Source organism: Microtus ochrogaster, chromosome 7, assembly GCF_000317375.1.
Source record: "Microtus ochrogaster isolate Prairie Vole_2 chromosome 7, MicOch1.0, whole genome shotgun sequence".
Taxonomy (NCBI): domain Eukaryota; kingdom Metazoa; phylum Chordata; class Mammalia; order Rodentia; family Cricetidae; genus Microtus; species Microtus ochrogaster.
In genome coordinates this window covers 71,631,407-71,632,403 of record NC_022014.1, presented here as the reverse complement: position 1 = coordinate 71,632,403, position 997 = coordinate 71,631,407, and positions in this window count along the sequence as shown.

The window sequence follows — 997 nt, the reverse complement described above, 5'->3', positions numbered from 1 at the left end:
TCAGGTCCTATGCAGAGGATGAGCGAGACCCTGCTTCTGGGTACACGTTCACCTACAAGGCAGACTGGAGAGCCTTGTTCATCCAGGAGAGCCAGGGATGCAGAAACAAGCTGCTTCCTTCTCAGGCCCGGACAGGCCGGCTCTTGACTCCACTGAAACCAGCCAACACAAGCATCAGATTTCCTTTGGACGTTAAGCAAAACCCAGCTTCCAGATCCTTTTGAGCATCTCCATTTCCTATGAAAATCATTTTCAAGTAATTTGTCACATCCCCGATCTCACCAGATGCTCAAATAGGACGACGGTAACCTGGCGTTAAGCAACGGAACACCTCTGAGGGGGCAGGGTTCCTCTGATACCTGGCCAAAGGCATCCTAATAACACAAAACAAGTGGCCATCCTTTCCCAGGGGTGTGGCTCCTCCCAGTGACAGGCAAGTATGGCTCTCCACGACCCGAAAGCCTGGGACTCTGCAGAGAAAACTAGCCAGCCTAAAAACAGGTACTTTTTGGCATCCGGTGCTCCAGAAGTGACTGTCTAGACCACGGGTGGGAAACGGCAAGGCTGAAGCTAGTTAGTGACTTCTCCAGTCCAGAATCTACATCTGGCAGTCTGCATACTGCTCTCGTTCTAAACAGCCAGTGAAACATTCAAATGTCTTGACTTCTATATTATCGAACCGATTCTCACAATTTGGTACTACCCCACCAATTAACATCCTGTCTGTTCCAAGACACAAAGTATTACAAATTTATCAACAGCTGCCTTTTGAGATGCCTGCCTCATGCAGCTATCAGTCCTGGATGCCTCAGTATCAATAACTTTAAGGATCGAGGCAAGAGCTTGTAAGTCAGAAAGCAAAGACAAGGTCAAAAATGCACATTAGTGAGCCAGGCGGTGGTGACGCACGCCTTTAATCCCAGCACTTGGGAGGCAGAGGCAGGTGGATCTCTGTGAGTTCGAGACCAGCCTGGTCTACAAGAGCTAGTTCCAGGAC